The sequence below is a fragment of the Hydra vulgaris genome, chromosome 09 (genome assembly GCF_038396675.1).
Source record: "Hydra vulgaris chromosome 09, alternate assembly HydraT2T_AEP".
Lineage (NCBI taxonomy): Eukaryota > Metazoa > Cnidaria > Hydrozoa > Anthoathecata > Hydridae > Hydra > Hydra vulgaris.
In genome coordinates this window covers 60,345,753-60,360,602 of record NC_088928.1, presented here as the reverse complement: position 1 = coordinate 60,360,602, position 14,850 = coordinate 60,345,753, and the positions used below count along the sequence as shown (strand labels likewise).

The following is a 14,850-nucleotide window of genomic DNA, read 5'->3' as shown; positions in this document are numbered from 1 at the left end:
CTTCGCAGTGCAAATGTAATAAAAAGAGTCAAATAAGTTTTTTAAAGTATAAACAAATTAGTAAGATCTAGTGCTGTTTCTCTTTTATTTAAAAATGACATTATATCTATCATTTGCAGGTCAATCGTTAATGATAGAGATATTGACTCAGAGTGGCGAAGGAAGGTCAAGAAAGTTGGGAGGAGGGGCTTAGGCAGAATCAGAATTTAAGTATGTAAAACAGAATTTATTCAAAAGTTGGAGGGCTATTACCTCCTCTGTTTTTACGCAAGTGTAAACTCATACACATCTTTAAAGGTATCTACGCACTTTTATTGTTTATGTCGTTGCTAAAAAACTTCACCTAAACTTTTAAATAAGTGTTCATTATCCTCAAATAACTTTGACGTATCTAGACGATTAAAATATGTAGCTGTGTACTAAAAACAAGAAACTGTTTAGTTGAGTTACAGGTGTATCCATATTATTGAATTAGGTTTTGTATTTAAAGCATCAGATTAATCCTATTATGTCTTTAATGTTCTTCTGTGTGTATTTCTTTTTTGCAACTCGTCTTTCTTTAAATCCAGTTTCTACATCTATTTCAATACATTTTTTTCCGTGAGTGTTTTGACTGCCACATTTAGACTTTTAAAAGCATCACTTTGCATATTTTTAAGTTTTTTTCTTGTAACATTGATCAACCCTTTTGCGAATAAAATGTCTATATCTTTGCGTTACAAATAGTTTGATTACACGAAAGGTTATTTAACAGATTTTGCAGAAAAAGTTAGAAAAACTAAATCTTTGTAATTTCAAGCTCTGTAGAAAACTAGATTGATATCACAGAAACACAATCATCTGCCTGTTCTCGACAGAGTTTGATATCACAGAGACACTATTATCTGTTCTCTACAGAGTTTAATATCAGTTTTAACAATTAAATCCCTGATCTTTCTACAACAATAGCAAAAGTAAAAATCAATAGATAAAGAAACTAACTGAGCTAGTTTAACATTTTCATTGTGGCTGAAATTTCAGAAGCAAGAGATTAAATTATAACATTTTGCACATCATAACTTACGTTCAGTTCATTTCATCGTATCTAAGATAATTGTATAAAATCAGATTATATTTGGCAAGTAGAGATAACGACAAACAAGAGAGAACAACTCAAAATAGTTGCTACTGTAATTATTTTGAGTTGTTATTTTAATTGCCCATTCTGCAATGTTGAAAACATTGCAGAATGGGCAATTAAAATAACATATTGACGACTTATGGCACTTATCATTTTTATCCAATCGGACGCTAATTTCTCCAATTACTACTCGTTGATATCATCAGCTCACCAAATAGTAATCCAGTTTAATAACATTTGAGGCTAGAGATGTCATATTGTATTGTATATGCGTAATATCTGTATATCTTTGACTAAAAAATGATGTATACAGCAATCCATTTTGAATGTATGCAACGCAATTAATTTATCTTCGTGTTTTACTTTGATGGCATTAGCCTAAAAAGTAATTTATAGTTTGACACTTTAAAAAAAACTTTTTATATAAGAATTGACTTTATTTGCTAAAGTTTAAAGTTTAAACTATCTACGGAGTTTTAAAACTTCAATAAAAGATAATTATCTTTCTTTGAGATTTTCAGAATCACTTACAAAATACTTTCTATTTTCTATTTCTATATCTTTCTATTTCTAGAATTTATCAAAAATATTTATTTGTAGACTCTACCCATAAGTAGAGTGACCTATGTCCCGGTTTTTACGTAGGAGAGCGCAGCGCCATTTTTACGTCAGAGCGCTTCGCTCTCTGACGTAAAAATTACCCTAACCATAAGTATAAGTAGCCCTTGCATTTTTTTTAGTTCTAAAATAGACATCTTTCCACTTAACAGATTTTACACTATCTCTAAATAACTGTAAATTTTGTGCGTAATAGCAACTTGTTTCTGTCACCCTATATTCAAATAAATCGTCCCCAATAAATAGCTGAATCACATCAACTACACTCTCAGAATTTTTTGGCATAACAGAAACTTTTTCCTATGAATTGCTCAACTACAGGCGCATTATCATTTTTTTATCAGTTCAGTACTTTATCATTACTTTTTTCAGAGTCGCTATATGGTATTGACAAGATTCTGCTTCTTTTTACTCTAAACAATTCCTCGTCACTGTTGCTACCTAAGTCAAGAAACTCCACATCACTTGATAAATTATTGGCAAAGACATCACAAACAACGGTCTTAAAGACAATCAATAAATATCCGACGAGAAACATTTTATAGATACTGAACAACATTATATAGATAATTATATAGTTTATATTATATTTTATATATTTACATAATATTATATAGATTATATTATATTTTTCCTTAAACGCAAAGTTTTTTATTTGTGGTTTTTGTTTTATCTTTACTATATGATGGTTTTTAGGATCAAACAAACCTAGAACAGTTTTCGTGAAGTTAATAAATTACTAGGATATTATCATTTTATAATATAGCAGTATGAAAATAGTTATTTGAAGAAATAAAAGTTACTTGGACTAATATTATAAATTCGAACATTGTTTATAATAATATAGCAGTTACAGAATTTATAAAAAAAAAAAAAAAAACATACAGTTATTTTTTAATTATTTGGTTTATTATTTATTATAGAAAAAATGTCAATTTTTATCAAGAACCACAGTATTTAACTCAAAATAAAATCCTAAATAAAAAACAATTTGGTTTCCAAAAACAGTATATAACGGAACATGCAATTCTAGATCTACCTAATAGTATTCTTTTAAGAAAAAACATTTTGTTTTAGAAATCTTTATAAACCTATCAAAAGCGTTTGACACTATAAATCATAATATCTTACTTAAAAAGATGAAAACTATGGGATAAAAAACATCACTTTTGACGGGTTCACTAAATCACTAAAAACAGAAAAAAAATACTTATTGTTTCATTCCAAAAATTTAAAAAATAATGTACAAACTATACTTCCCTTATTAAAAATAGATAATTTAAACATCGAAAGAACCAAAAAAACTTAGTTTCTTGAGATACTTATTGACGAAAATATATCTTGGAAAGCCTATATAAGTACAACAAATATCAAACTTTCAAAATATATTGGGATACTCTACAAAGTTAAACTCAAATTATTTTGTCTCAAGATAAACTTAAATATCTTTATTTGTCTTAAATCCAAAGTTATTTAAAGTATATATATATATATATATATATATATATATATATATATATATATATATATATATATAATATATATATATATATATATATATGTATATATATTTATATATATATATGTATATATATATATGTATACATATTTATATATATATATATATATATATATATATATATATATATATATATATCTATATATGTATGTATATATATATATATACATATATATATATACATTCATACATATATATATATATATATATATATATATATATATATATATATATATATATATATATATATATATATATATATATATATATATATATATATATTATACATATATACTTACATACATACATACATCAAACAAATTCATGTAACAGATGGTGCCTTGACTTGTGAGTCAGAACACCCTCTTCATTCCCACCTAAACAAAAGCCTGTCATTAGGGCCATAAATTCTTAAAAAAGATCCTTAAATTTGAGAAAAAAGGCCCCAGGATGCAGGGTTTAAGTTATTTATGATACTTAAATTTGTCAGTTTTTTTTATAATCTTGTTCTAACTTCTTTAAATATGCTAAATTTATCCCATGATTGTGCCAATATAAGTATTCTAGGTCGGTAATTTCGTCATTTTTGAGTATTTTGAAATACAAGTTTTGCATGAAAGTTTAAAAGTCTGAAACATTTTTTACTTGTTATATTATAGACATGTTCACAAGCCATTGGTGTGCATGCTTTATAGATGCTAAAAGAACAGCTATATAACTTAATATGTCAAAATTACCCTACTTTATCTTACATTAATATTTCATGAGCAAGTACACATAAATCCTAATTGAATACCCTTTATATAAACCATGCATCAAGATTAGCTTATAACAAAGATTAACTCACCCATGTTGAACACTTACTAATAACCTTGAATGCACTAAACGTTTACCAAATAAACATCAATCAAAATATTATACTCATCCTTAAATTCAATCTTGGACTAGTGTCATAGATAACTTTTTACAAATTAACTCAAATAGATATATTATAAGAGCAGCAGGCAACTTTAAATTTTCTAAAAAAATAACAAAATCATCATTTTGTTGTTTGTTTGTTTATTCACGATTTTTAAATATTTTTCACAATTTTCTATTACCTATCGAGGTCCATACCTATATAACAAAATAATATCCAAAAATATAGAGCTTAAAAAATGAAATAACCTTACCACCTTGAAAAAAAATTTCATCGACATGTATTAAACTTAACAACAAGATTTATAATACGATTAGCGACTAACTACATCTAACGATAAAAAATCGTCTGCTAAAATGTATATGTGCATCACTGTATATACTTATTCTGCTCTGCCAATCAAGAAATCCTTAGTTAGGTGTTGAATATGATTTATTATTAGATTTAGCACCTGCAAAAAAGTCAAGGAAACCTTATATAAAGTATATTTGGTCCTTAGATCAAAACAAACATAGTAATACATTTGCAAACTTGCCGAATATTAAACAGTTATTGGTATAATATCTCAAATTTTTTCTGCATTTAGGGTGTTTTTGATTGGCAGGGCGGTATTATTATAAACTACATTTTACTTAACTATTTAAATACTCGATGACTTTTAAACAGGTACTCGATGACTTTCTAACCTTCAATGAGTTTCCTTTACAATATTATCTTTATATTAAAAGTTACATTTTTTTTTAAAAAAAAAAACAACATAGTTTTTATGATGAGAAACATTTTTATTTATTAAACTGGTTTATACTTTGTTAAATTTGTTAAATTGTGTTATATTATATTTTATATATTGCGTTTTATTATGCCATGGAACTGAACTGTATCAAAAATGAAGCTGTATAAAAAATTGAAAATTAAAATTAAAGATATTTAGATAATTATAACTTGTATATTTAATATATGTTTCAATACTTTTCATCTGTTGATAAAACCGTTAACTAAGTGTATATTTGAAAATAGAACAAAATTAGAATATCATGCAACACCATAGAGTAACACCATATTATACAATATATCATATTATATTATATCAACTAGAGGTTAAAGCGGCTGCCATTAGCAAGAAGCCGCCGCTACTTAAACTTAAATTTTTACAGCCGCCACATTGCGTTATTAGCAACTATTAAGCCGCCAATCAAATAACGTAATCAGCTGCAGCCGATTTCAAATTCGTTCTTGTTGGCTGAAAAAAATAGAGAGTTTAGTAAACCAATATTTTCTTATCTGACTTAACAGCAACAAAAACCTTTTTGTAGCTTTTTCTCATGTTAAAACAAGGTTTTATAGATGCTTAAAAAAATCTTGCAAAGAGGAAGAGAAATAGTTGCGAAACCTTCCTCCTTACAAGATATCACATTAATGACCAATTTATTTTGCTTGAATTAGATTTTTCATAATAGCATATAACTTTTTTTATGTCTTTCTTTTGTTGCCCATTTTCAACTTAAATTAGCTGATTTAAACATAAAAAGTGTTTTTAAAGTAAAAGTTAAAAAGTATTACTTAGTTATGGATAGAAAAGAACATAGTAGTTTGCATAACAGTTCTTTAAAATACTTGAACTGTGCAGCTCATTTAAAAAACTACAGCCTCTTTATTATTGCTTTGTGAAAATATTGATACAAAGTTGTAATGTTATAGACATTAAACATTATTACTGCAGTAAATGTTTTTAATAGAAAAACATAAAGTCTTCAGCTGGAGAGCATTTATCAAAAATTTATCAAGATTAGCTTTACTTTTAGAGGAATCACATTGTTTATTTAGAGGAATCATATTGTTTATTTAGAGAAATCACATTGTGAAGCAAATATAAAATTGTTCAACAATCTTTGATTTCTTGCTGAAGTGAAAGGTATTGACGATTTAGAAAAGAAATTTCCAATTCAAAATTATGATGATTCAAACATGATTAAAGACAACTTTTTGATGGCGCATGTAATTTAAATATAATTTTATAAAATTTAAAGATAATTTTATAGATTTAAAGATAATTTTATAAAAATACAGCATAAAAGCCTAAAATATGCACAAGTTGAAACATTGCTATCTTTATAAATCCTGTAGCAAATTTTACTTAAAAAATTTGGCACAGAAAAACTTTGTTTATGGTGAACGAGGCTTGATTTCTGAATTAGTTAAATTTTGAAAACCATTTGAACGGTTAACTCTTGTGGTCAGTCCTGATAACTCTCTTTTAATTTTTTGACTTATGCTATAAGATATGTTATTTTTAAGATTCAGCCACAAAAATTTTATATGCAAGAAATGAAATAAATAAAAATTTGTTGGAGAATGCCATAAAACATGAAATTGGATTCAATTTAAGGCATTCTATGTCTAAACATTTATTTGTACAGACAATTGTATAATTAAACATTTGCATCATTACATCAATAAAAGAAGTTATTTCTTTAGCAACAATTACAGAAAAATATTTTTTTAACTTAAAATAGTAACTTTAATTACAATTAAAGACAATTAGCACTATTATTTATATGGTATATTATTAAGTAATAATAACTAATTTGTTTATTATTGCTATTATTATTTATTTTATTAAATTTATTTGATTGTAGTTATGTCAGAATTAGACAACAATAAAGATTTAAAATCAGGACCTAGTGCTAAACGACTACTACTTCACGAGATGAAAAAAAGTGTTTCTTCACAAACAAAAAAATCATCATTTTGAATCTGAACAAATCTCTTATGACAGATGATGAACAGGTTATTTATCGTTTTGACGAAATCAATCAAACCAAGTATCCACACTAAGCAGTGCTGGCAAAGAAACATTTTAGCATTCCGACCTCTAGTGTATCAGTGGAGTCCATGTTTTTAACAACTGGATTAATTCTGAATAATATTGTCATAAATAAAGAGGTTCATGAACATGAATTTTTTTATTCATGACAATATTAGCTTTATTTGATTTTCAATTTATAAAAAAAAAGATTTTTTTGTCAAAAAACATTACATTCCTTATTTCGAGCAACTTGCTTAGCTAAAAGTCAGCAACTTTGATGGTCAGCCAGTATCAGCTAGTTGACAAAGTCACTCAGCATTTAGCCATCATTTATAACTGCTAGCCAGCAAGTTTTATCTTCGAAGCGTGGCTTTAACCTCTATTATCAACAACCTATTGATTTTCAGATTTATATTTGCTTCGTATAATTATACATATGTCTTGTTTTTAATTTCTAATTAAAAATTTTTCAATTAAAAGAAAAGGTGCTTACACACTAGACCTAATTTAGCACTAAAATAAAGTCTCATTTTTAAAATTTTCAATATCGCACAGTGGTGCAGAATCGCTTCACAACTGGACGAAAATGAAAAAAGGCTTTATGAAACATTTTTTGGTGGTAATGTATATAAGAGTCTCTGGTCCATCTTATCCACGTGTGTTTTTTTTGGTGTAGGACTGACCGTTAACCCTGTACTATAAAAAATTTTAATGGTGTTAAAAATTTTTATAGTGTTAAAAGCTAATAACTAATAAACTAATAACTCGCTAAAAGCGAGTTCAAAGCGAGTTCAAAGCGAGTTCAAAGCAAGTTCAAAGCAAGTTTAAAGCGAGTTCAAAGCGAGTTCAAAGTTGTACTAGTAACTTTGCCGATTAATATTAATATTAATTAATATTAATTGCCGATAATAATAAGATTTGCCGCTATCTTTTGCTAATGAAAAAATAATTTTAAAGCGCTTAAAATATACATTAATAGGTCTTTTAAAAAGTGCATTTAAAATATTTTATTTTTATTTAGTTTTTTCAAACAATGCTCTTTTTGTTTATCACTCACTTAGATACAGTTTCCATTTTATTTATTTTTATGAAATTGCCGATGATTACAGATGGTAAAACTTTTTTTTTTTTTTTTGCACTTATGGAGCTCTTTCGCGTGAATTAGTCGATATGTGTCAATAACACCAGGTAACGAAACCAATCATGAACGCTTAAACTACGAAGTTTTTTTGTTTTTTTTTGTAAGATTTGTTTTGAGCAAATTTAAAAGCATAAAACTAATCGAGTTTTCGAATAACTTTTTTTTTACTGTAATTCATATTAGTGGATCGGTTAGAAAACGTATTATTCATGCAAGCTTTTGATTTTTTTCTTTTTACTTCACTTACCGGTTTTTAAAAATCTTTACTTGAAATTACTCGAAAATACATTAAAAATAGGCACTTCAACATTTTTTTTTTAATTTAAAATGAAAACAAAACAAATACCATAAGTAAGAGCTAAACATTTAACGATTAAAAAATAACAAACTTATCATTATATTATTATAAGTTGAAAACATGTGCAACTTTTAAACCACAAAATTTATGATTTGTTTTTTGTATGACGTTTTTAGCGGTTTAACGTTTTTAAGAATCGCGTCAACGTTTCCATTACGTCCGTTATTTTACAAGAGTAAAAAACCAGACCGTCATTATTCCAAACTAAGAATATAATAATGATAAAAACTGTAGCACTTGGAATTTTAATGACTAGGAAACGTCCCACCATTGACATAATAAATCTGTGACAGTACTTTTTTTAAAAAATTTTTTTAATGGTAATGCAAAAAAGGTTTTACAAAAAAAAAGATAAACTAATTTTAAAAACTAAATTTCCGTCTTTAAAATTGACAAGTTATAACTTGTCAGTATATAACTCTAGTTATAACTCGAGTTATAACTCGTATTATAACTCGAGTTATAACTCGAGTTATAACTCGTATTATAACTCGAGTTGTAACTCGTCTTAATTTAGCCTTGAAAATTGACGAGTGCTGAATGAAAAAATAATTTTTTTTCTTAAATGTTAACTTTTTGGTAAGAGGCATATTTTTTGTGTGATCAACCCTTATCATTCAAAATTATGCCATTAGGGTAATATAATGCTATAATTGATTTTGTTATTAAATCAAAAAAAACACTAAAACTTTAAAATGACCTTAATTTTTGAATCAAATTATCTCTAAAAATAAAAATCTCAAAGAAATACTTCTGGTACTATTGTTAAGCTGTGGTTTTACTTTTTGCAATTAACAAATAAATTTTTTGTATTTTAAGTCATCAGTTGAACGATGGAAGAACATACACCTCAAATTATTTTGTCGGCATAAAATGTCAGATCTTTTTTCTTTAGCCGTGTTTTATCGATAATCGATATTACGCGCTCAGATGTTTATGTGCCTATTAAAAACGTCTGACTATTGTAAATAAATGTTTAAAAATCTACGGAGTAATTTTCCATAAGTCTAACAAGTGCCCTTAAAATAATTACTTAACTTAAAAATCCGAAAAAATAAAATTAATAATAATTTTGTCCAGTTTAAAAGCTATTCTGCCCCACTGTGTATTGTTTTAATTTTATTTAAACAAAAACTAAATTAAAGTTGTTCTATAACCCGATGAACGTTTAGACATTTTATTGCTTGAGGTTTAACTTAATAATATAGAGTTATTTTTTAAATTGATGCAGGTTAATATTGCTTTTATCAAAATAATCTTAAGAAAATTTGTTTATAATAATACTTACAAGCAAAATTACTTTCAATAAGTAAAAATAATTTATGCAAAGTTTGGTTTAATATTTCTAATAATAATAATAAAAATTACCAATAAAAAAAATAAAATGTCGGAATTTACATAAATTACGAAAGAAAAATTTATATTCGCAGTTTTCCAGAATTTATGAAAACCAAAGTTGTCATGGAAATGTCATGGAAACCAAAGTTGTCGTAGAAAAAAAAATTGCAAGAACAATAATTTAAAAAATGTAATAAAGAATAACAACACTGGCCAGCGTCGAGTGGTTAATTGGTATTGATTGATAATATTATTCTAATTTAAGGCTGCTTAAAAAATAACTTTAATTACATTTTTAGGAAGATAACTTAAAGAAGCTGTCACCTAATAACTGGAGAAAAGGGGTTCTGCGTAAGTTTTAGCAAAAAAACAAATTATCATAAATAAAAAAATTCCTGCATGGAAATATATTATTATTAGGTTTTATACATTGTGCTAAGATTCCTTCAATTGATACATTCAATTGATTTAATTGATGCATTCAATTGATTTAATTGATACAATCAATTGATTTAATTGATGTATTTAATTGATTTAATTGATGCAATTGATACATTCATTTAATTCAATTTATGCATTTAATTGATTCGATTCAGTATTTAAAGTAGAAAAAATAAAAAACAGTTACGAAAAAGTTAGCTATCTTATATATTTATATCAATCAAATCAATTAACTATATCAATTAAATCAAATGATTGTACTAGTGCACAGTGGGCCAGAATTCACCTTTACTGGATAAAACTTATAATTCTTCATATAAAAAAGATTTAAGAACCATTTTTGTACAGCTTATTAATTTGAGGATAGCGGTTTTAATGACGACATTAGTTTTAATTTTGGGTTGTTATGGATACCTAAATTGCTTAGCAATCTTATATCTTAACAAATATAAACGGAAAAAATAAAATTGGAAAAAGTAATAACTTCATTGGAATACTCTCATAATTACCACAATAAGTATTTTTATATTTTGTTTTACTACTTAAAGTATCAAAATTCACCTGGGGCCTGCCAGATACTACAGTAGGATAAGACCAGAGTTTTCATTATCAATGGAAGCAGTTAATAGAATTTTCTTATTATCAATTACAAATTGAACTGATATTGGTTCATTTTGTAGCCATTGTTTGTTATTCTATAGAGTTTCTGCATATATACCTTTGCCAAAGATTAGAGCAGCCGTGGCGCAGCGGTAGTGCACTTGCCTCAGAAACAAAGGATCCGTGGTTCAACCTCATCTCTGGGCAAGCTTTGCGACATCGGTTAGGAAGGAGGCATGAACTTCCAATTAAATGCTCATCCGCGGTGCTCTGTGATAAGACCGTTAGGACTTCTTGGGGCATCTAAAAAAAAATTAAAAAAAAGATGCTTTATAGAATAAGACAGTTTATTATTTGTTAAGTTAAGTTTATGCCATTTACAACTGTATCCAAAATATTAGGATTAGCTAACTTCAAGTTTTCTTATATTACATATGAACAAATTTCAATATTTTTCATGTTTAACTATATAAAAGTATGAATTTCATTTACAAAATCTTATAAATAGGTCTTTTAAGATGTATTAATAATAAAACAAGTTTGTAATACTAATTTAGTCTTGCTGAGACCCAATTATTGCATAACCATTTAGAATAAAATACATATAATGTTTTCGCCACATAAAATCGAATACATCGTTTAACTTGCAAAAATCATCATTAAAGACCAGGCGGACACCCGCGAATTATAAATCAAATTTATATTGACAATATATATATATATATATTGAATTTTATTAAAATTATATATTTCAAGTCTCAATTTACTAGACCGTTTTGAACCGTAAAAGTTTTTGACTATATAAGTGAAATTTTAACAAAAAAAAAGTAATTGAAAAGTAATTGAATATGAATATTAAATGAATATATAACTTACGTGCAAAATAGTGTTGTAATAGCACATTTAAAAGATGATTTTTTTAAAATTATGCAATAAAAAGAAATGTTTTAAAATTAATATCTATTCCATGCTTTTAAGTAACACAAAAAGTATTTTCAAATTAAAAAAAAAAATTGGAAAAAATATTTTTTTTTTTAAAAAAAAAGAAGCTTTTTATTCTACAGCTTAGAAGCATATGACGTCATGATAATTATACATAAGTATATACATTTTATAAAAGCTGAATGTTTAAGCTATAAAATGGTAAATAATAATGTAATTTTTGCAAATGTATTTTTTTTACTTTTGTCCACCACCTGGCCCACTGTGCAGTGGTACAATGAAGGTTTTATTTAAACACCAATATTGCGAATAATATTGCAGTGAATATTATCGTCAATCATATTTAAGTTTACTTTAAATTTTGAAAGCTTTGTTTTTGGAGAACTTAAATATTTAAACATGGCGCGTTATGACTATAACAAGCTCCTTGTTATCAAATTTCGAAATAAACCTCTATATTTACAAACTATAGATTCTATATTTATATTTGAATATCATTTTTTTATTATTAATTTACGATTATATCGCTGATGATGTTGAAAATTTGATTATCTGATTTTTTTTTTTAAATTAAAACTTAAATTATTCGTAAAACAAACGGGTGTTGAGTTCAAAAAGTTCTTTGATTAAAAAATTTTTAAACTCAACACCAGTTTGTTTCGTTTAAAAAACTTTTTGGAAGGTGGAACATACTTTTTTCAAAAATTAAGTACACGCCTTGGGTTTTACTAGTTGGATAAAAATAAAATAATCTGTTTTAAATATTTTTTCATAAATAGTGTTTACAATTATTAATGATGTTAATAACTTCAAACAAAAATCGCTGCATAATTTATCTCTGTAACTAAACAAAAAGACAAAAATGGTTTGTAAAAAGAAATGCTGATAAATCTGAGTCACGTTCTTCTTATAGTCCGATGTAACCGGTTGGTTAAAAACGTTTTTATACGTGGGTATTAAACTTTTATACGCAGGAGAATTCGTGAAGTGCAAAGTTAATTAAGATTTATATTAGGGCGTGAAAGTAGTATTTTAGTCTTTATTTAAGAATGAAAGATAAAAAAAAAAAACTATTTTTTATTCATTCATTTAAAAATCAAACTAAAAACAACGATGAGTAAAAGTGACAAAAAAATATGAACGATTAATTTATGCGTTGTTTGATAATTTAATCATTGTTTTCTTTTAAAATAAGTTGCGCTTTTAAAATTGATTTATGTAAGTTTTAAAAATGAAAAACAAAGTTTTGCATTCAAAAAATACAAATACAAAGAATGATAAGAGATTCAATAGATACGAACTTTTTTTTGCATGCATTTAATGTTTGTCATGCAATTTCAAAGAAATTTATTGTAATTTATATTGGGCTGTATGAGACAATAAATATGAGTGCAAAGGCACGTTTGTAAAATAAAAAGACAGCCCATTTAAGGAAAAGCTACGATGTAAAAAACAAACATTCGATAACAAAAACTGAAAATTCTATTATTGCAAATCCGTCTCATTCTTTTGTAAAAAATGAAAATTTAGTTTTAAAAACAGTTAATTAATTTCTTTTATAGATATTTCATTGGTAATGTCCAATACTATTTTTTTATCAAATACACCTTGACGTTCGGATTTTCTTTGTTAAGAAGAACTACATATTTGCCACTGAAAGCAGATGGTCTTTCGAACGTAATAAAAGGCCGCATTCGCTTTTTTAACATAGTATTATTTGGAGAACAAGAAAAGTAAAACATTAAAAAAAAATTAGGTGAAATCGATTGTGAGGTATTTCTTTCACTTTTTAAGCATTATTTTACTTTTTTTAATATTTGTTTTAAAATTTGCTATATAACAATTTCTTTTCGGTTTGTTTTTAATGATTTTTGAAATTTTTTTTTTTGTTATTTCTTAATAATTATTTTTAACTTATTATTTTTAAGATTTTACAAAAAATGGCTTTCAACGGAATAATAATATTATGTATCCTTGCCTTTTGTGCATGTACTTCCGCTATGGTACATGGTGACTACACATGCCTTGCATTATGCGACCCTCCGTACGAAGAGTGTTTTAAGCAAATCAACAAAGTCGAAGATACTTACTTTGTTTGCATGGTTGAGCGAAGCAAGTGCGTAAAACGATGCGAAAAATTTAAACTGATATCAAAAGAATCGGATAGTTTGGATCAATAAGTCTCTAACTTTAGTCCCAATAAATTTATGCATTTAATCAAATTAAATACGTGTTGTATTTTAATTATATTCAATTATATGTGATATATTTAATATTATTTTTAAAAACTTGTTGTTTTTTTTGTGTGCATATTTCGATCTTTTTCGATAATTAGTGTCGTGACCAAAATTAAAAACTTAAACCAAAATAAACGTAATTACGTTCAGTCAATAAACTTTTCAGCGTAAATAAGTTTAGCAGACTAACCTTTAAGTATGATCGTTACGTTAGAATAATAGGGTTCTATCTCCATTTTTTAACGTTGTGAGAATTTTTAACTATATTAATGTTTAACAGTTGTTGTTGTTTATATTGATAAATATATGTTTTTTGTGTTTTTTACGTTTTATAATTATCTATGTTTTATAAATATCTTACATTATTAATTTCATAATTTTTAAAGTTGCTTGACTACAAATTAATTGTTAATTACAACTTTATTAAATAAGGTTGAAGATGAAAATGAAAAAACAAAAACTAACAATTTTTAAAATTATATAAATAGTAATAAAAAGATTAATAAATAAAAGTAATATAATTTTGAACACGAAAATAATATTATAATTAAAAACAGAAAATTAATTTTTTTTACCATGAAAATTTGGAGAACCTTACTATTCTCACCTACCAATATGCTATTATGTCTTATACCAATTTATATTACTTAATAGATAATAAATAATGCGTATTCTAAGCAATAGATTTAACAAATTTGATATTTTGATCTTTTAATTTAACAAGTTTAACAAATTCTTACTTTTAATTTTAAAAATTTAAGAGAGTATAACAAATTTTTTGTTAAATTCTCTTAACAGTACAAAAGGGAGA

The 14,850-nt window shown here is 25.8% G+C and overlaps 1 long non-coding RNA gene across 1 annotated transcript; it reads left to right on the top strand.

The window, feature by feature from the left end:
• The first annotated feature begins 13,441 nt into the window (after positions 1–13,441).
• Positions 13,442–14,090, top strand: LOC124810966 (uncharacterized). The gene is made up of 2 exons (XR_010641118.1): positions 13,442–13,575; positions 13,731–14,090. It is a non-coding gene; the product is annotated as an uncharacterized LOC124810966 (long non-coding RNA).
• Positions 14,091–14,850: the final 760 nt, after the last annotated feature.